The 22,526-nt window shown below is 38.1% G+C and overlaps 1 protein-coding gene across 1 annotated transcript in view; it reads left to right on the top strand.

The window, feature by feature from the left end:
- LOC105183745 (Sol1) overlaps positions 1 to 22,526 on the top strand; it is a 455,377-nt gene that overhangs the window by 304,774 nt on the left and 128,077 nt on the right. The window lies entirely within an intron of this gene.

Below are 22,526 nucleotides of genomic sequence, written 5' to 3'. Positions count from 1 at the left end.
TGCGCCGTCGTCGCAGTCGCCGCCGCCGCCGATGGAAGTTCAACTGCCACTGAGTTTCTCTTACACATCTATATCTACCTACCTACTTACCTACCTACCTACCTACCTACCTATCTACCTACCTGCTTTGTCTAGCACACCAACGAAAACAAACATACAATCGAAACCAGAAGAGACAGGGATGTGTCGGAATACAGGATAGACAGGAACGCGACCGACGCGTTATTTCGCCGAAATCATGTGAAATAGTAGAAGTCACCGGTGCGTCGGCAGTGAAATATATGTAGTTCGTAAAACGCATCTGCCAACCCGCGTGGGCGCGCGCCGGAGCCGTTACCGGATTTTTAGCATGGCAGTGTGCCCTCGTTATTCATCGGCGCTGCAATCCCGCGCGTGAGCGAATCAACGCGCGCGAAATTACACATTACGCCGAATGGATTTTTCTTCTTTTTTTTTCCCGTCACGGCCCCGGGAGTTCAACATCTAGCCGCGACATAGCCGTAAAATGTTTCGAGGACGTGGGGCAGCAGGAAGGGGAGAAGAGAGGTTGTGTAAATCATATTCGTCGCTAACGCTACGGATTGACGTATAGCTGGAAACACGTCGAAAAAAATTAGCATTAAAACTTAAGGAGGTAATAGAGTGAACACAAAATATTAAAGATAACATCAAATTTAAAATAATAATTTTATCCACAAATGTTTACGAGCGAATTTTTTTTTTAATTTTTCATTAACCTATTTCTGTGTAAATTAATAACAACATTCCTGATTTCGTAATAAACGCTTATGAGAAGCTCGATTCTGCATGTCTATTTTACACAAAAATGAATATTTAAAATATTCATTGCAAAGCGAATAAAATTATATGTAACATACAAAATACATCATATTGAAATATTGAATACAAATTTCCAAATTATTGATCATTTTGTTCCAAAAATATTGCAATGCAAAATTCATAACTTATCGTAACATTCGAAATATATATACATATTTAAACACCTACATATCTCTCCTATTATTACACGAAATACATATATCTCTTATTATCTGTGTATTTCTGTTAGATCAATTGACGCAATATAAAGCATTAATGAAAAAAAACAAGAAATAATATATTTCGTATTAGTAATATTATGATTATATATATAATTTGATGATTTTGAAATTTTCAAGTCGATAAAGTTAACAAAAGTTAGAACACTATTATAACAATATATTCTTGAGATCAAATAGTGCAAAAAGGTCTAGTGCTATTTTTTCTTTCGACAAATAGTTAGCGGGATATCGTAAATTAAACATTGAAAAATTATCGTTTTCTTTAAATATCTCAAAAAATATTAGGCAAATAAAGGAATATTTCAGACAAAAGTTGTTAAAATTAATTAGTAGAAAAAATAATATAATAAAAAATTGGGGTTTTCATTTAACAAAAGTAATAATGATCAGTGAATATCTCGAATGTAGCGCCACCTATAAACAAAATGTCGTTGTTATATGTCCCCTTTGAAACCATACAACTTTGTCTGAAACATTTTTCCTTAAAATCTCACGTTTATAAAAAAATCGGGTGGTACGGGTGGTGTGTGACACTCTGTATATACACATACATATATATTATATATATAATATATTATATATATTATAATATATAATAATATAATTAAAAGAACAAGTGCACAGAAATTATTTAAAAAATTTTCTTCTAGCAACGAGTCGCTCGAAGATGCACCACGTTCAAAAAGAGCCTTCGTTATTGATAATGAGGAATTACCAGTTATTTATTCATAAAACAATTGTAACATTTATTCGTATATCAGTTGTAATATTTTTTCTGAAAATTTCTGCCCTTTTTGTTTAGTTTTTAATATACAAGAGCACATGAACCTCTCTGGTTACCTAATACTTCTGACCTATTGCACCGTGTCACGCCGTGCCATGTCTCGCTTAGCGCGAGAAAAGGCGGGGAAAAGGATAGTTTTTGTCGGAACAAAGTGGCGCACAGGTTCTACCGATGGAGAAAAGTCGGGTCGCGGCTCTCCATAAAATACGACAATGCCCCAAGAGGTATTAACGTGATCTGTGTAAGCCACGTGAGGCTGGCTGCGGGTGCACCCTCGTGTGCATGCACCGCCGAGACATAAATAATGCAGAACACTCCTAAAGCCGCCCGTTCACGTACGACCAATATGTTCCTCGCACGGAGCTGCAAACTGAGGAACGCGCGGGATGTGGAAGAATGAGCGCGTGATGCAACACAATTTTAAAGGTTTCGCAACGGCGCAACGTTTTACTCCTTGCTTACTCGCGCGAATAAAATTCCAAGTCTCCGGCTGATTTCACTTTGCAAGTCGTCGCTCGGTCGGAATTAATCAGCTGCGTGTGTACAATTAGATGGCTGTTTCTACTCGACCGCGCAATCCTCACGTTCTCGTATTTCTGCTTTTTTCCTGGAACTCGATTGTATTCGATATATTCGACTATTGTACTTTATCGATTTACATGTTCGTACGGCTTGAACGGTATTTCTAATGACGCAACGATTTTCACCGCGAAATTATAATCAGCAAGTGATATTAATTCCGAGAGGGGAGGGGAAGACAACGAAGAAAAGGATCAAGGTTCGTCCCCCTTGGCTGGGAAACTTTCTGATAGTTGGCGAACTTCGGGAAGCGGCGCGGCGGTTCACAAGTTTCGATCTGGTAAGGCCCATGAGCTTGAGACGTCTACCTATCCGTCACTGTGAAAACTTCAAGACATCTTCTCAGGCCGCTAATTGTGTTAAATGGCGAACTTTAGCTGAATCTGGCTTTAAAAATAAGAGAAACATTTTAAAAAATTATTCAAGTGATATTTATCAAAAACAGAGGTGGAATCGATTAAAATCGCCGAAATATTAGCTCGGCGTTTTTCTTTCGGGTAACGATAATTCAAACGATATGATAATTTCGCGGTAAAAGATATTTTTTCGTATAAAGCATTATATTTGAGAAAACGTAGCACACCTATATATCGCTCACTTTTATCTGTGTTGCGTATTTAACACATTCGTTACCACGATTCATTTGGGGAAAACCTTCTCCACCGCGTCCATCCTGCAGTTTTTTATATAATTGTGTAAAATGAACTTAATTCGCTCACATAGCACAGAACGAAAAATTATCGCTGTCACACGTACGCGACGCTAGTGACAAACGCGTTAAAAATTGGAGAATATCAGAGAAATATCGTTTCCAGTGGGGATTTAGAAATTTCGTAAATACTTCTTATCACACGGCTGTGGAAAAATGAAAAATATTCATCGATCCAGGAGTATCGTCAAAGTTTCAGAATCTACACTTCAATGTATTTAACTAAGACATAGACTTACAAAACTCCAACAGCCGAGCGGCAAGTTTTAGTACTAGTAGTACAATCTAACTTTGCGTGTGTGTCAAGATTGTACCATATATTATTAGAGGTATATAGGGGCTTACTTATTTTATTATTGATGACAGCGGCAGAGACTAGGGTGGTAAGCGCCGCGAGTTCATCATCTCACGAAAGAGATTCAGGAGTGCTGCTAGGTGAGGGCAATCGTGAAATATAAAGTAACCGCAGCGGAAAACGCTCCGTTCAATGTTTGACGTAGGTATGTAGGTACAAAGGGTAAAATGAGCTTCGGATACGTTAACTATAAGTATAACGATTGCGTTATACTTATATGCTGATATTGATATATATGCAACTCCGGGCATAAATTTATCCGATCAGGTGGAATATATGACATCGAGCATAACTCTTCACCAGTGAACACGCACCGTCGACATAGTCGACATTATTCGATAACTTCGTGTCGTATGCCAAACATAATTCTCTATCGGTAAACAAGAAAAATATTAAGGAATTATTCAAGATATTTAGTAAAAATAAAGACGAGATCGACTAAAAATTGCCAAAAAAGTTTGTTGTTTCCTTCTTTAGGTAAAGATAATTCAAATATAATATGATAATCCTAAAGAGTAAAAATATTTTTATAGTATAAAATGTGTTTTAATAATTAGATAGTTTTTATAATTAGAAATATTATATGCACGATAAAAGAAAGAGAGCTGGTAATTATACAAATTACAAATGCCACCTTCGACGTCTAGGCTGTGACTAAACCTTTAAGAAAAGTAACCTTTAAAAGATTTTAGATAGCAGTCAACGCTTACAAAAAATGATCATTAAAAATGTTTGAAGGAATTAGCATACTAGAATTTTGTTCGTGTATACAGGGTGATAAATTTCAAACGTAACAAGTCAAATATTTCAAAAACTAAATGATATCAAGGTCTGTTTTTTAGGTTATATTGTTTTGAAGGAGATATATTTTGATAAAAAAAATCTGATTTTGAATGGAGGCACGAAGATAAAATAAAAGTCAAATTATTTTTTTAAATTGAATTCTAATTTTTTTGAACACTTATGTTTGTAGCCCTTTTCACGATGAATTCAATGATCACGTGCCCAAGATAATTATAGAGGTCAAATAATAAAAAAAAATAGATGATTTATATAGATATTTACTAGAGATGTGCGAACTATTCGAATTCGAATCCGAATAATTCGAATAAGAATCAAATACATTATCGTTTGCGTGTATCAGCTACAAAACGGGCCATCCGAGCCTGTATGTTTGAACGCTTAACTTGTAATTAACTTAATTTATAATTAATAACTTAATTATAAATTAATTTAATTATTTAAATATATATTTTACTTTAAGATGATATTACAATATCAATATTCCCTTACGTATTAAAATCTTCCATTATTATTTGCCTATGTATATGTTTAATAGTCATGTTAAACTTTTTAATGATTCGATTCGATTTCATTCGACTTCATTCGAATTCGAGTAAAATTTCATACATTCGATTCGATTCGAATTCGAATTTAAGAAATGAGATTCGATTCGATTCGACATAAAAATTCTTGATTCGCACATCTCTAATATTTACCAATACATTTGTCCGTAATAATAATCAGCATATTTACCATACATTAGCAAATATACACATATACATTTGTGTAAACAGGCTATCCGTTATAACATACGTCAAAATTTATGTGCAAATAGGACGAATTAAAATAAGTAGAAAAATTCTTTATCATTTTTTGAACAACCATGTAAAATTTTAAGTTATTAGTGGAAGAAGATTGACGAACTAGCACAGCGCGATTTCATGAGAAGTGACTGAATGCACGATCGTTTCTTAGCAGCGACCACTATCGAATGACAGCGAAAGGCGGAGAAAAGATACGAGGGACATGTAGACAAATGTTTGTCCTAGTATCCAATATTGATTGTTAAATCACGATAAGTCACGATAGGTCACGATAAATCTGTATGAGAATTCTATCATACTCCAACGGATTAAATATTTTCGTAACGAGAAACGATAGAATACGTTAGAAAACGTAGAAAATGACCATATTTTCTAGAAACCTTTTTAATTAGTAGCTTGAAAATTTGCGTATTTATTTGTAAATCGGTAGAGAACTTTTTTGTTCAGAATGACCTAATCTACAATTATATGACGGCTATTGTGTCTAGCGATAGATATGAGTATATTGAATTTTAAATCCTGAATTCTAAACTTGTCGCTAGGCACAATAGCTGCCATATAATTGTAACTTAAGTCACTCTGAAGAAAAAGTCCTTTACTATTTTGCAAATATCATATTTCTTTCGGATTCGATATAGTGAAATGTCAAATTATGAGATTATCTGTAGACACTGTCGGTTTCTATCTCTCTTTCGATTTTTTTTGTTACTGCAGCTATTTTTGCTGTCTCATAAAGTGATCTCGTAATTGTGATAACAAGTATGTAGCCGAGCCTAAGCACGGTGTGCCGTAGAAGCGGTGATATAAGCACGAGAACAGCGACATGTTATCCTTCTTTCGACGCGTGTCGATAACCGTTTCTAGAACATGGCATGGTTGCGTTTAGGGAATGTGCTATTAGCACTGATCAGCGCTAACGCGTCATTCTATCCTTGCATGTTGTATATCTAATGAGCGACAAAGATAGAATGACGCGTTAGCGCTGATAGCGTGCTGCCTAAATGCACCCTATAGCTTAAGCCATAACTCGAGAGGTTCAAATGCTTCTCCTTTACCATCTTGGCGTGCGTGCTGTCTCATTCATTCGATTTCTATAATTAATATCTCAATAATTATTGCAAATATTGCAAAACAGTATATGACTTTTGTTTCAATTTTAATTCTGTACGCCCTTTGCACTTTCAGGTAACATGAATTATTCTGGGACATTCTATACGTATATAAGAATTCTATTAGTATACAGGGTGTCCGAGATCTTTTAGAAGCAAAAAATTGTGAAGATTAATCGTATCAAACTAAAATCAATCAAAATAAAATCAAAATAAAAAGTCAAGTACCATTTTGCAAAAGTCGTAATAGTCATTAAGTTATTAATGATTGAAAATTACTATATCTAGAGACTCTTTAAATCGATTACTTGAAAATTTTTCTATTTATTTGCAAAATGACAAAAGACTTTTTTGTTCAAAACGACCTAATCTACAACTATATGACTGCTATTATGTCTAGCGATAGATATGAGTATATCGAACATTGAACCCTGAATTCTGAGCCTGTTACTAGGCACAATAGCTGTCATATAATTGTAACTTAGGTCACTCTGAACAAGAAAAGTCCTTTACCATTTTGCAAATAAGTTCGCAAATTTTCAAGTTGTCAATTAAAAAAGCTTCATTTGCAATCATTAATAACTTAATAACTATTGCGATTTTTGATAATATTGATTTTGAAAATAGTACTTGACTTTTCCTCACAATTTGATCTGATTAATCTTCACAACTTTTCGTTTTGTTTTGTACATATATATGAAGAAGGAGAGAGAAAGAGTGAGAGCAGAAAGGGGTGTAAAAGAGAGAGAAAAATAAATTTTATGGAATAAATAAAATTTGTATAGATATTATTGCTGACATACTCTATATATTATTGCTGACATACTCTATATATCACAAACAAGTTATGTTAATTATTTTCAGTAATAAACGCCATCTTAAAACTTGGACAATATGAAATATAGGGTATATCTGAACTCCACTAACAAACAGTATAAATTCTACATAAAAAGACAAAAAAAGGTCTTAGTAAATATATGTCCTCAAACGCTCACAGTATCTGAGATCTATAGTTGCCGCGCGCGCGCACATCTGTTTTAAGAAAATATATTTTATTCATTAAATCGTGTTTTACAAATGAGTGTAACTCTAGATATATACTGTTATAAAAATTTTTCAAAATTTCAACAAACTCCTCCAGAATGCAAATATCTATGATATCGAGCGAAAATAATACGTATTTTAATTTCACTCGTTACAAACGGTAACAATATACCTGCGTTAAATGATTCTTCAGTTAATATTTAGAAATTATCAAAATTGATAGATATTGTTTCCAAAAACAGGTAAGAAACGTATTGTATTAACGTTCTTAACGAGACATTTCCCTTATTACGCTTATTAACGAGACATTTCCCTTTATTGTTGTCATCTTCCGAAGGTTATATCTCAAAAACCAGCCTTTTGCGGACATATGTTTACTGAGACCTTTTATTTATTCTTCAGCACAGAATCTGTCCTGTAAGTTTGTCGGTAGAGAGAATTTAAACATATCCTACGTATCTATCTATCACTATTTATAACATATTCCTTTTATTTTTTATGTTAAATTAACGCGAAAATTTGAGTGAATTATCCGGAAGATGCGAAAAGTGTTAAACGTAACAGAATATTCTCTGCTCACCGTGTGCGGAGACTGGTTTTATTAATAATTATACGCTAAAATGTCCGGATGAGAGAACAAAGTCGATAAGAATAAAGCGCTAGGAAAGAATAAAGCGTGAGAGAAAAGTAATATCGGCCATATCGCATCGAGCTGGTCACTCGACATTTCTTCTTGTTAGCAGGCGAGTTTCGTCCCTCGGAACGGCGGAACTTCGTGGTCGGCTATTATGCGACACACACACATACACACACACACACAGCTTGCCAAATAGCGGGTTAAAGCATTCAGCGGGTGTAAGAACCGCTACAAAATATCAGCGCAATTTAGAGAAAACAACCGTAAAAAGAACGCGAACTTTCGTACGTGTGTAACAGGAGTTTTAAAGGCGCGCCAAGAATGGCGCGCGGGTAAATGCTTCCACAGTCTAGTGGGAAATAAAGCTTCCGCTCAAGCGGGAAAGAAGAGAGTCCGTAAAGGGGAACGCGAATGGAGCACGTAATCCACGTCCGTGGTTTTATATCCATATCCATATCTGTGTGGTACTGGCGGCGGCGGCGGCAGGCGGCAGCGGCGGCGCGCGCGATGTTTTACGAATCACCGCGAGGGTACACGCAGCAAACAGCTCGGGAAAATTGCAATTTGCCACGTAGCAGCTGTTGTCGTAAGTGGTCCCATAGCAACAGTGTATTTGCTAAGCAAATGGCCAATCATGCATATCTAAGGAGGGTCGCGTCTGCATCTCATGCATTATAGAGACGGGCTCTTCGCCCGGGTGCTCTTACGGACGTAGTAGCGCCTATTCCCAACAACTAGACACTAACTTCACCCCGACGCCTTCTCTAATATTCTATTATCAACGGCATTCCGGCCGCGGCTCCGTCAGGTTGTGGATAAGCGAGGGTGGCGATGGGAGGGGGAGGGGGAGGAAACGTCCACCACGCGCCACGAATTTCGAATGGTAAAAAGGAAGACGGTGTGGTCTCTCTCTCTCTCTCTCTCTCTCTCTCTCACGGATGTTGTGACGCGGGCGTTGTAAGCCCATGCGCGTGGAGTCTCGCTAATATGCCAGACTTCGCCACCTGCGCTTTCACGCCTGACCCCTCGTCTCGTCGGATCGCTTGAAAGTTTGCCCGCTAATGCCGTTTCGGAACGACGCCGACGGCGCACGTGAAGCGGTCTAATGTAAGTCGATTTTATACGTGACAACGAAGCAATTTCGTCGCCGCGTATTATGCGCCCACGTAATCGATTGTAATTGCATCTCGACGGCGACTGATGTACACATACCTGCGGAGGATACGCGTCCGCCTCTCGAGTTCAACGAGCGTCTCGACGAAGAGAGACGCGAAAGAAAGAACGCAAGAAAGAGAGAAAGGAAAAAAGGAGGGAAGAAAGAGGAACATCTCGGCCACGGAAGAAAAAGAAAATATTCGCCGTTTAATGTCTCGCGTCTCGCGGCGAATTCGTCGATAGGGTGTTCGACAACACCTCTCGGGGAAATGGAACTTGTCTTTATCGTTCTCTTGCCGAAGCTTGCTACGCGCGCACGCACCCTTTTGTGTTGGAGTAATCCGCTTCGTCGCGGGGACGCAAGCCCCAGTCGTCCTGGGATCGTTTCGCGGGCTCGCGCCTGTTTGTCGTTTATCAACGGCGAAAAATTCCGGCGAACTTCCGGGAATGTCAACAACAATGAATCGTCGACGTTGCTGAATAATCTCGTTACTAGCGGAAGCGCATAAAGGTCGCGGAAACGATACGGGAGAGCGATAGGGGCACCTCCGTAGAAACCCGACGTCTCGCCGACGTACTTCCTTCCTTCTGTATACCTCGCGTAATTATATTACTCTTTAGTACTGCGTCCGTGTCCTTAGGGCAAGGAAGAACCACCACTAGCGATGCGCGCCGCGTAGCTAAGAGAATTACGCTTCGTTCTCCGACCGTCATCGTGTCATATTTTCCTACCGAACGTACCTTTGAGTGTACTTCGGATATTTCAAAACTCGCAGGATTTGTCGCAGACAGGATGCCTCTCAGAGAGGGGGAGTGAGAGAAGATGGAGAGAGAGAGAGAGACAGACAGAGAGAGAGAGAGAGAGAGAAAGATTCAAACGATTTGCGTGGAACATCGAGCGAAGGCGCGCGGAAAGATGCTTTGTGACGGAGATGCGTAAATCTCCCCGCCGAGACGGCGCGGCGAGTCGCGACAGTGAAAGAATCTGGATGCATACCCAATATACTAAACGACACTGGGAAAATGTCTCTTCGATCGCCGGCTGGAGCCTCGAAAACGCATTTCCATACGGCGAGCGTGCAATTACGACGCGACAGCCGTGTCCTATTCGAATGCATACGTATATACAGGGTGTTAAATTTCAAACATAACAGGTCAAATACCTCGAGAACTAAACGATATCCGTTCAAGTGATATCCGTATCAAAGTCCGTTTTTTTTAGGTTGTATACCGAAAGGGATGCATTTTAATAAAACAAATTTATTTTGGTATAGAGACGTCAAGGCAAAATAAAGGTTTAGTAATTTTTCTAAATGAAATTTTAATTCTTTGAACACCTACATTTGTAATCCTTATCACGACGAATTCAATAACCACACACCCAAGATAATTAGAGGCCAAATGACGAAAAATTTCTAGCAACTTCTCTAGTATTAGATATGCCGGTTAGTTTTGAGGATTTAATATAGATTTAATATAGATGACTATAGCTACAAATCTAGAGATATTTTGAAAGTTGATACGCCATTTTAAAGCTTGGACATTTCTACAAATAATTTGATACATGGCACGTGCATTCATGAATATAACCATATCTTTTGTGCGATTGAAAATGGAGCGTGGTAAAGAGCATTTTCGATATTTACTGCTTTACTGTTTCGATTCTCGAAGAAAACGGCTGCTGAAGTTCACTGATTCATCTCAGAAACTCATTCTGACTTTTCTCCATCGGTTAAAACATTCATCGGTTAAAACTGATGTCGGCGATTTCCATGGTAAGAATAGAGGTAAGAAGATATGAAGGGAGCGCAGATACAGACCCTGCTTCTTAAGATATAAGAGGGATTCAATCACGGCCATCTTGCTTAGGAACATATTTTTATTGGTGGATACTTAGGCTGCGTTCCGATATTAACTGTCAGTACTAAATCTCTACAGTATACGTGACACGAAATATAGATTTTCAATACTAGCAGTGAATATCGGAACGCAACCTTAGGTCTACTAATATTGGTTGGCTACTTTTCGCACTTTTTGCACTTAAAACGAGACGGAAACTTCAAACGGTGGAAGAAACAAGAGTGAGGAGATTACAAAAAACATAAGTAACATGAATAATCTTATGGAATATTATTGTGTATTCACCAAACTGTGCTCCTTCCCATTACCACTTATTTTGATCTATACAGCACAGCCTTGCTGACCAGCATTTCAAATCATATGAAGAAATACAAAAATGGCTCAATGAGTGGATTGCTTTGAAGAACGAACATTTCTTTTATCGCGGAATTCACTTGTTGCCCAAAAAGTGGGAAAAAAGTTGTAGCTTACAATAGAAATTGTTTTGAATAAACTATAATTTAACGTCTCTCAAAAATAAACGTGTTTCTTTTGCAAAAATCCCTCAAAACTAACCGGAACACCTAATATTTTGTCAATATTCACTATAAATGAATAACATGTCGCAATATTCACTCACTGATATAATGCACCATAACATGAATTAAAAAAGGAAAGGAAATGGAAACAAATTATTCTAACGATTCTACCAATTGCACTCGCATTACTAGTAAATATCAGTAACTGAATTGATTTAAATAGTACGCATTCCTGCATCTTCTTACATATGCCTAGTCTATCTGTTACATGTTTATTTCCTGAAGAGTGTTTACAGTTTTTACATTGTCAATTACCCAACATCCATTCTGTATCTATCTACACCAAGCTTTGACGCAAGAGGATCATGATACAAACAGGATAAACGTTGCTTTTGTTAAAATGTATCAATAAAATTTTCCGAGTCTTCTTTTCCATTATTTGGCTTCTAATCACCTTGGATATGTGATCGTTGAATTCGTCGTGACAAGAGCTACGAAGATAAGTGTTCAAAAAATTATAATTCCACTAAAAAATATAATTTGACCTTTATTTTACTTTGATCCTCCACCCAAAATCGATTTTTTTTTGTCAGAATATATCCCACTCAAAATAATAGAATCTGAAAAAGATAAAATCTCGATACCGTATAGTTATCGAGATATTTGACCTGTTACATTTGAAATTTAACACCCTGTATGTACACCCGATGCGTCTCGAATGCGTCATTCGCCCCGAGGTTTTCATTTGTGACGTTTCTGTTGATAACAATTATGAGCGGAACGAATTGAAATAACGGTATAATAAAGTTTTCGCTTCGTTCTTTGAACTCATGCATTGCGGAAATATAAGTGATTATTAATCGTCAGGCTGTGTTATAACATGATTGACGTCCAATGCAATATTTCTGCTTACACGGAGAGTATAATCGCGCAAGCACACTAATCCCCCGCGATTCTATAATCCGTTGAATAGCTTGTGTATAAATAATTCTACCGACGTTTAAAATTTATCACCGAACAACGACTCGATATCACTATGTGTGATAAATCGCCGTGTGGTGAATCGCCGCGCGCCAATCATGCCGTATTTAAGCGACATTTTAATGTAATAATACCCGAAAGTGTCAATATCCGAGGAGAGGGACTTGACGTAAATTCTATCATCAAGTTTTACGTACGTTTTACTTCGATTCTCGCCCTCTCCCTCTTCCTCCCCCCTTCCGCCCTGTCTCACTTTCTCTTGACGCGAAATCCGAATGACATAATAACTGAACGCGCGCAGTCCTGCCCATTAAAATATTGATAAAACGTCCTCCTGTACGCGTTTCACAGATGACCCATCGTCCAATGGATTAAATAGACACACTAAAGAGCCGCTAAACCTGATACTCTCCATCGCAGTGAAACGCGCGTGATTCTTTGCGCCTGTCGGCGTTAATTTTAACAGATAGCACAGCCGGCCTGTGCCAGCTGGATGATGCGAAGCTGTACCGGCGACAAATGTAACCCGCCGACCGCTCGTCGTTCACAGTGTCGCCACCGCGTCGCAGTGTGTGTGCACGTGATTTTATTGGATTAAAATGCAATAAAACTCAATTACAACTTCATCAGTTGCAAATTACCGGCTCTCACTTCGCCGGCATCGTAATCTACTTACGAGGTATGTCACGCGAACCGCGAATGAAATCACCGTCCCCGCGTGATGAGAGTAGTCACGCTCGTGTGCGACGTGAATCGTGTGTTTGCGGTTTATCGCTGCGCCGCTCTGCGAGAAAAATCATTTTCGAACGCACGGCAAGATTAGTTATGCTCGATACGCAAGATACACCGCTTGCGTCGTGACTCTTAAGCAGGCCGGCCTATTAGTATACATGGCTCCAGGTGATGCGAAAGATATATTCCGATGTGGATTTATGAATGATTTATGGTAGTATTATATATTCCCTTGTGAGAGTGCCGGATCGTGCGTCGTTACGTCATTTTTAGCGACCCTCTTGTAAAATCTTTCTCTCTCTCTCTCTCTCTCTCTCTTTCTTTCCCCCTCTCTCCCTCTCCCCCCTCTCTTTCTCTCCCTCTCTTTTTTCCCTTTCAAAAGTGCAACCTAGCTTCGAGGCGGCGCACGCGTAGAAAATTTCATTCGCGTCCGTTCCGTTTGCTGCCAGGTCATAGTAACGTGTATCCGCAGTATTATATTATGCAACGACCTATGTATGCATTATTTAGTCCACACACACCTGGAAAGTCAGAAACGGCTGGAGATCGCTCCACTTCCATTTAATGGGAGCGCTCACCATGCTGCTGCGGAGCTCCACTCGCGACTGCGCGTGCGCGTTACACGCAGACGATAATTTTCTTCGGACCAGTCGGCTTCGTTAGCAAATTAAACATCATAATCATATCCCCCATTCGCTCCTTCGTCCTCATGGATTTCGGTAACGAGATATAAAAATAGTTCTTCGATATAAGAGATTCGCGCGCGCGCAAAATTCGCCGGCGACGAGCTCGATAGCGTGCGGTGGATCCGCCGTAATGAATGCATGCGGTCACCTTGCCCGTGGCTAACCTCAGCAATACCTCCAACTTTTCGACGTGAATGAGAATGTTAATCTGAACCGGGGTCTTGGATGATTGCCAGTGACCCCCCCCTGCCCCGGCAGTGCGCGCGTGCTGACTTGTCGACGAGTAAAGGAGAAAGTGACGCGAAGCGCGATCTTAAACATTCGATAATTTCAGCACTTCCTCGCTCCTCCGCTGGAGGATGCTGTATCGATGAAATTACATCACGCCGGTGTCTAACTTTTCAGACTTTTGACGCTGCTCGTCGGTATCGCACTTCCGCGCGCGTTGCACTGCTTTATAAATAGCGTATCCTTTCTCGCCGAGGATATTTAGGACTCCACATTGCTAGTCATAAATGATATCCTGGTTTAGTAATGCAGAATTTAATTATTTTCGGAACTCGAAATATCTAACCGCTATAATCTGAAAGAAAAGGAAGGCGGAAACGAATCGTATGCATTATTAAATCCTTGGCTACGAGCTCTGCCGGAAAAGGCAAAACGAGTCGGTTACACGGCTATTTCGTCGCTTATAATTTGCTTACACGACAGATATTTCTATTCCGTTCATTGGCTGGTTCGTTCGTAGCTTCTGCCGCGTTATTTCTGGGATTATTGCATAAGAAAATAATGTTCGTTTCGAGAGTCTCGTGATCTGTTGTATTCTTGATCAATTTCGATGTAATTGAGTCTTCTTTCAATCAGCCGAAGTTATTACATTAATGCTTCTATTATTGTTGTTATCAATGATACAAGGAAACTCGAGTCGCGACAAAAAACAGACAGTGATCGTTTACCATGTAAATGCGATCCATCTGCGTGCTTTTACAGTTACGTTCGCATCGGATATATTCGTGATCATACTGGCAAGTAAATCTATCCTATAAGATACATTCTCATTTCTTTGAAATTTGACACAAATGCAGAGCTACGAAAAATATTAAGGTTATATCCATTTTCATTTTTGCCCGTTTTTGGTTTTAAAGCTATTTCATTATCCTTCAATTTTCGCTCTCCTGTCATCAATAAGAACAAAAAATAAATTGGCTACGAAACAAAATTGAATGCAAGATGTAGTTTTTTTAATCGTAGATTATAAATATGAATTATTTGTTTAAATAATAATATATCTTAACAAAATATTTAAAATTGAAAAAAAATATATATCTCGAAAATCAGGGCTTTTAATAAAAAATATTTCGTACAAAAGCTTTATAGTTTCGAGGGGGATGTAACATGGTGCCATTAGTTATATTTTAAAAGTCGTTTAAAGGTCACGTGAAAAATATTTCACGAAAACATATTCTATTATAATGCTTTGTAAAGCTGTAATCGCGTTTAAAAATTTCAAAATCACCTTCAAATGATTTTTAAAAAATAAACTAAAGGCACCATATTTTATTCCTTTCGGAACTACAAAACTTTTATATGAAACATTTCTCTAGACTTACAGGGTAAATGATATTCATTGTATTACGTAAAAAGCGCTTTTAATAAATATAAGTCGAGAAACCATCCCTTTCAAGTTATAAGCATTTTTCGGTTTTGATAATGCAAGGGTTTGGTATTTATGTGCTATTGATCATGCGTAGTGAATAAACGAACGAGTATCATACCATATTATTACTTTAATGTTTAACGAAGGAACTGTTCTGTGTTATCATCTTGCTTCAATATATGAATATTAGTCAGCTGTCCTTATAATCAGTGATCGCGCAGTTTAAAAAGAATCTTGCCAATGATGTTGGCTTGTTCTAATCAGGAAATAACAGACATGCGTTTAATGTATGGTCTTACCAAAGCAAATACTCAAGCTGTACGATGTTTCTATGCGAAATAGGAATCAGACAATTCAATCCCACACGCTGTTTAAACAATCAATGCCCTTGTGAATCGGGATCATTTAGGATGCATCATCAAGATTTCAGGCTCGAAATATATATATATAGACCTGTTTCTACTGATAATAATGAGAAACGCATTTTAAGAGAGGTGGAAGGAAATCCGAATACCCCCCTCCCCAGCGTCAGAAGAATTTCGGTTTCGCAACACGAATTAATGCTACTCTTGTTTGAAAAGTTCTTTGCAAACAATTGCTTCATTCATACCACATCCAACAAGTATAGACCCTCGTTCAGCCAGACTATCCAGTTAGAGTGTAGAGTGGATAGACTTTTTCTCAGTGGCTTCTCTCATAAAAAGTGCATTAAATCTACATTTCGTACAGTCAAATTCTGTTCACCAACGAAGCTATATTTATACAAAACGGTATTACGAATTTTCACTACAATCATGTCCATACATGTAGAAGATGTAGAGAAGATGCAGAAAAAAATCTTCATGCAATTGCTGAGGCAAATCATCAATATAGCTTGTCTTTAAACATATCGGTGGATATTTTAAGAGACTATCTGTTATTTTTTGCTAAATAGATTATCAGGTATAGCTTATCATGATTTTTTGATAAATACGTTTTAGATACTATATTTCTAGAAATTTTTTGTTTGCTTCGATAAGAAAAATATAACTATATATAATATGCTCACCCTTTTTGAAGCAATTTATATCTCGTAGGTTTAAAACGAATATGGTGACCTTTTCAACCGATCTAAGCTAGAGTGAAAAAACAACAAAATAAAAAAATAGCTTTTTCACTTTGTTTCAAATCAACTTTCGAATTCACTCTATGGAGAAAATGCTTGGCTTATGTACACAGATTTCCTGAATTTAGTTGTCCGAACGCTCGTGTGCAAGTTAAATGGAATAAATAAATTCTTTACCATTTTGTAAACTAACTCAGTAATTACACTATCCGGCAAATTTTTATCTTTTTTGCTCTGCGAATGCGAATATTCCCAACGTGTTTTATTATATTTCCAACGTATTTTTGGCCGCTAAACGTGAATCCACTATCCAGATTTTATTATTGTATATAATTTTGAGAAAAATGAAGTAAAATCGCCCAAAAATAACAATTTCGAAAGATTTATTGTATAACGTTATAAGGCAGTGGAAAATTATTTTATAAATTTCATTAACACATTGAAAAGTATGAACTGTAAACATCAAAATATATTTTTCGTTTCAATATATAATTTTCCGTTTCTGCCCTGCAAACTCTTTTAATATTTGGGCCGAATTAGTAATTGGGTTCTCGTTAAGCAATATTTTCAATTTGTTGTTCTCCATCTTGTTTGGACGACCAAAAGGCTTGTCGCTGGTATTATAATCGTCAAAACATTTTAAACTATTTTTTACAGACGGATATAATATTCTCTCCATATAATATTCTCTCACAAATCAGTTTAATTATTGCAGCGATTTCACCGCGATTAAAATACAATAATAAAACATGCAGTGACGAAGATGCGCTTTATCTTCATGGTTTTATCTTCAATTGCATTAAATGTGACGTTTTATTCGAAACCACGAATCGTCAACTATAAACATAGTATACCTAGTATACCTAGACTTGTGTTAGAGGAATGGGGGTAGAGCTCACGTAGAAAAAAATACATTCTGTTTTGTCTATACGTTCTCTTTCGCACACTCTCGATGGAAAGAACAGGAGAGGCAGTTGCTAACCTATACGACAGTATAGCCGCAATTTTTTTATTTTTTTCCGATATAGTGATCAACCTAGGTTACCGTGCCTTCAGCTCATCCTGAGGTACATATAGCTACAGCCGCTGTCCTATCGTAGCAAGTTGCCTTCTCTATTCCCCTTCGATCGAGAATATGTGAGAGAGAACGCATAGTTAAAACAGAATGTATCCTTTTTGAGATCTACTCCCACCCTTGAAATTTGGGAGAACGAGTAATCTAGGTATACTATATCTATGTAGAAAAGGATCATAGACCTTATAGATATAGACTGGCAATACATGGTAGACTGGGTCCGGATAAGATTAGAGAGAGAAACATACTTTTCTCTCTAAAATGTCCGGAAATATATTTTGCGCACGTCTGACATATACTATATAGTAGAACATTCTAATTGGTGTATCATTGTGTAACAACGCTCGAAATATGATATATATCATCATAATACACTCGTAAGACATAATATTGAGGTTAGATGTAAAAAACATATATATTTAAAACATTAAATAATATATCTCTTGCTATAAATGAAATTATTATAAAATTTAAAGCTCATACCCGTATATATAATTAATCTAAAATAAACTTCGATTTACAAAAAGAAAGATTCGAGTACATAAACAATACATTTTTATTAAAAACCATAATTTTATCATACGAGTTTTCTATAAATAAAAATATTTATATTTTGTAAAATATATTTTTCTATTTTCCCTAATTTTATATTTTTGCATAATCTTGTTCCGTCCTATCACTATAATTTATTGTTTTTAGTTTTATTATTATCTTTTCGTTATATTAAATTATATAGTTTTATTACATTGACAGTGAATATTTGAATATTGCTATCACGCAACATATTAAAAACAGACATGCGCAATGTACACTTCCGGACATTTTAGAGAGAGAAGTATCGAAAAGTATGTTTGTCTTTGTCTGACCTTTTCCGGACACTACTTCTATAACAGAAACTATAGGCAATGGCCAGTCCATATCTACGTATCTCGTATAAGATCTATTAAAAAAATACATACACTCTGTTTTGTCCTGCGATTAAAAAGAAACAGGAAAGAACGTTTAGTACTAAGCGAGCGAACGAAAGTTATTATATATACTAGCATAAAAAGTAGACGCTCAAGATGGCCGCTCAAGAGCGCTAATATTGAATGATTTTTCGGCATTTTAGCATGACAGAGATATAGGAAGATATCTCAAAATTTATTGCGATTATTAGAGAATGTTTTATTATTTAAAGCATGATTTTCAAGATAATTTGCTCTGGTAATTATATTTTTATGCTTCATTCAGAATTTTTATCATCTCGTGCATAAGAGTCAAGACAATAAGGCCAGTATAGCCAGAATGTAACAAATAAGTTTTAACAGTATAAAAACGATACATAACCTTGTTATTATCTAAAAAATTGGAACAGAAGGCATTGAAAAGTAGCAGATATTGAATTCAAAGAACTGACCGATGGAACGTTGTTCCATAATTTCAAGTTGCTGTTGTTAGTCCACAAGTCTGACAATGCACTTATATTTCGTGACATTTATTTATTAAACTGTTTAGTCTATGAGCTCTTCCACTTTACTGATAAACGTAAAAAAAGTAGACGCTCAAGATGGTTGCCCTGACATATATCCGTCCGCGATGAGGCTTATCCCCACCACTTCTTGTTTCTTTTTACTCTTAGGTTTTGTCTGTGCGTTCTCTCTCGCACACTCTCGAGGAAAAGGGAATAAAAAAGGCAGTTGCTAACCTGTACGATAGTCTCTTTGTTTTCTTTTTCCGATATAGTGATCAACCTAGATCACCGTACCTTCAGCTCATCTCGAGGTATATGCAAGTATAACGGTTGTACTGTCGTTCAAGTTCAGGTTAGCAACTGCTTCCTCTGTTCCCCTTCCATCGAGAGTACATGCGAGAGAGAACGTACAGACAAAACAGAGTGCATCCTTTTCTACATGAGGTCTACCCCCACCCTTGAAATTTGAAAGAATGCGCAGTTTAGGTATACTATGTCTATGTCGTCAACCATCAATTTTGATCGAGGGAGTGCGGTCAACATTTAAAAATTAAAAAGCAACTTAAAAGAAGGCAATTACTAAATCGCTGCTGCAGCCATCTATTTGTGACTTTACGAACTTTCGCAAGCACCTGATATACACAGAGCTTGGCAGCAGCAATTGCGAGGCAGATAAGTCAAAATCGGAGACTAAATTATAAGATACGACGTTATATTTGGGCAGCGTTCACAGTCATTGGTCATCATTGTTTCAGTGAGCTTTACCACAGCTGTCATAACGGCACGATTATCGAAACTGCAGATATTGTCGCCGAAACATTCATTCTTCCGTCCCAGCGAGACATGCCTCCCCTGACACACGCATTAAACATGTATCCGGTTGCATAGCACAGCCAGTACGATTATCCCTTAATCCCTTTATTAAAACGTAAATTACCGAGTAAGACAAGCGCGCGTTTGCGCACGAGGACGCGGAGAACAGCAATTCGGTCACTTCCGAACGAGCAACGAACGAAGCGACGAATTGTCCTCTCCCCCTTATCTCCCGCAGACTGTCCCGCCTTTTTCCATCACAGAGGTTGCATCGAATAATGCGCAATTAAAGTTTTAATCGAAAACTCGAAAGACTGAATAAGAACGACGTTAGCGAGGCGATAGTCACCGGGAACAGCGTCGAGGGGTGTCGCGTCGCACAGCGGAGTCTCCGTACTGCCTGCGCGGTTCCGGCTGCCGGTGCAGTTACGTCGTTAAGGACGGAGGGAAAACTGAAAACACCACAACGCTGATGCGACGAAACGGAAACGACAACGACGACGAAGACAAGGATGACGACGACAAGGGCGACAAGGGCAACGACGACGACGATGACGACGACGATGACGACGACGAAAACGAGGGGGACGAGGTCAACGACGAGAGCAAGGACGAGAACCAGAACGAGGACGGGGACGACGACGAGCACAGTGTCGAGGCGGCCGATAAACCGCCACGGTCCCCGGACACAATACCAGGGTTTAGGTCCCGTAAGCACCCCGACGCAGCCTGTAAACTCGCCCGAGTTGGGCGCAAGCATCAAGTTTGCACGCCGTGCGTATAATGGCGTTATCGAGAATTCTATTGGGTTGACGCACCGCATGGTAGAGCGAGTTCGCTTCCGAGATAATCGCTAGGTCAAAGTGCATGCCGCTTGCGCGCCGCATGGGCTCGCTCTACGATGCACGACCGCGCCGTCGTCGTCGTCGTCGTCGTCGTCATCGTCGCCGTGGCGCAACGAGCGTACTCGATGAACTCACCGTTTTAACGCTTTAACGAGCAACGATTTCCAACGAGGGTCGATCGTTGTCCCCGCCTTGCGAATACTAGTTGCATTTTTCTTCTCGTTTTCTCCTTCCTCTTGCTTTTTCATCTGTTCACCTATTTAATGTATTTCTCAGTGAGAAGTACAAATCCTTGTTTATCGGTCTGTATAACTCGAAATTTTATGCAATTCTTCGAAAGATGGTAAATGACATTTTTAATCGTTTTCCTATAATGTGCTTTGTAGTGCGTTGTAATGAGCACTTTGTGTACAATATATTTTTAAAGTAATACGTAACGCACGGAAATAGTCTCAGTCAAAAGTTAGTTACGTTGAAAAGCGAGAGACGCGATTATTTTTTAAGGATTTTTAAGTTCTATATAAAAGTGACCAATATTTTCCTTTATAACAGTATTAAAGTATTAATATATTAAAGTACATAAGTCATATTCATAAACATTTGTCACATACAGGTTTGTTGAATTTTTTCATATTGTATTAATCATTTTTTAGCAATATTTTTATGAACCAACTACTTTTTAAAACGACTTTTATGTATTGCCTTTTGTATCGTGCAGTTGAAAAATATAGCGTGTATGTGTGGGTAACGTACTTTGAATTAATTGTCATTAATTCAATGTTTTCGACGGAGTTTTATAATCTTATAACGAACGATTTCACAAAGACGTTCTATGGATGAATTTTTTTTAATCATGCAATCCTCTCGCACGTTAAAAGATGAATATTTCGACTAACGCAGATACCTAAATTATTATTAACCTAAATAGTCAAATCGTCGTCGTGAAATTACCACTGCTCCCCTTTATGATATGATTTACGTTACAGCGAAAATTAAGTAACATAGTGGCGAAAGTAAGGAAGAAGAGAGAGGAAGAGTAGGAGAAGGAGAGTCGAACTGCTTGGAGAAATAGCTGTACTTACGTGCGCGCATCGGGCGAACATAAACTACCGTTATGACACGACGTTGTTTTTCTTTTCTTTTTTGTTTCCACGTTTTTCATCGATTCTCGTGTACATCAGCAACGAGAGCACGCCGAGAGAATGTTACCGACATTACGGATACGACCGCGGTACAGTATCGCAGCTTATTTTCGGATAATGAAATTGCGACAACGAGAAACCGTATACATATACTCGTATATATATATATACACACACACACACACACACGATTACACGCACATACACACACACGCGCGCACGCGCGCGTGTTCGTACTCTTATCGCGCGCACGGGTGCGCGTGAAACTACACACGCGCCCGCGCGAATATTTAAAGCCACAAGGTATCCTTTCAAGCCACTCCATTATTACCCGGATTCATTTTAATCACGGCGGTCCATTTGTGTACACGGCAGTCGCTATTATTATACGCTCGCAATTTCGTGTATCTCGTGTATTTTTAAAGTAGCTCGTACACACAGTCGATATAACAACCCTCGCAATTTGTTAGCTAGTAGGAAAAAAATAGGAAGACGTTAATTACTAGGATATTATCAAACTGCTGGTGTTTTATAGCAAGCGTCTTTTATAGCAAGCGTATCGCTTCGCTCCGCTTGCGAGTGTCATACATAATCTGTTACACGACTTGCGACAATAAAT

Source organism: Harpegnathos saltator, unplaced genomic scaffold (assembly GCF_003227715.2).
Source record: "Harpegnathos saltator strain DR-91 unplaced genomic scaffold, Hsal_v8.6 scaffold25, whole genome shotgun sequence".
Lineage (NCBI taxonomy): Eukaryota > Metazoa > Arthropoda > Insecta > Hymenoptera > Formicidae > Harpegnathos > Harpegnathos saltator.
This window is presented reverse-complemented; position numbering and strand designations above follow the sequence as displayed.